General features: G+C 49.2%; 1 protein-coding gene across 1 annotated transcript in view; it reads right to left on the bottom strand.

Annotated features, from left to right (window-relative positions):
- Positions 1 to 765, bottom strand: part of LOC107596499 (cingulin-like protein 1) — a 28,974-nt gene that overhangs the window by 25,874 nt on the left and 2,335 nt on the right. The window lies entirely within an intron of this gene.

The following is a 765-nucleotide window of genomic DNA, read 5'->3' as shown; positions in this document are numbered from 1 at the left end:
TGTGTGTGTGTGTGTGTGTGTGTGTGTGAGTGACTGGATCAGAGTATAATCCCTGATATTTCTGGGAAAAATCAGCCTGGCTCTTTGCCTGCGTGGAGAGTACAGAGTACTCAAGCTTTGATGTGTCACCTCATGACCTGCCCACCCTAATTACTACCTTCTTTTAACAAGTCACATGTCTGGGAATGTGTGTCTGAGCAGGGACACGGACGCCCGCATGTTCCCAGGGCACTCGAGTGATGCATCAGGGAAAAGCAAAGAACATTGGGTTACTGCCATGCATAAAGACTAAAGCGTATCATTAGATTTCACAAAGAGAGAGGAGAAACCAACAGACCAGCACCGCCTCTCCTTCATGCACACACACACACGCCTCCCACAGAGCGGACTGTCATTAACGGTTTCATGACGCAAGCTGCTGTCGCCAACAGACGTGTCACGTCACAACACCGCTGACAATGTAGTTTTGCTCCATTAGAACTACCACGACCCTGGTGCATCTACGGCACGTGCCTCTGAATGGTAACTAACCACTACCTCAGTGTGTAGGGCTGGTTAATAAAGGTTGCCATTGACCAGAAGATATCTGATCCTACATCTGCAAGGCTTCAGAGGGTTCACAGACACTGGTGTATAATCCGCTCTGCTTACCTCCCTCCATTCAACAAATAAGGAATGCAGAGAGGGCGGAACTTTTGACATCAAGAATATGGAGTTCAGGGAGGGCACGGGTTCAGCTATTCACTAGAGCAGGTTGGGCCGTCG

The sequence above is a fragment of the Sinocyclocheilus grahami genome, unplaced genomic scaffold, assembly GCF_001515645.1.
Source record: "Sinocyclocheilus grahami isolate Dianchi unplaced genomic scaffold, SAMN03320097.WGS_v1.1 scaffold219.1, whole genome shotgun sequence".
In the NCBI taxonomy this organism is placed as follows: domain Eukaryota; kingdom Metazoa; phylum Chordata; class Actinopteri; order Cypriniformes; family Cyprinidae; genus Sinocyclocheilus; species Sinocyclocheilus grahami.
This window is presented reverse-complemented; position numbering and strand designations above follow the sequence as displayed.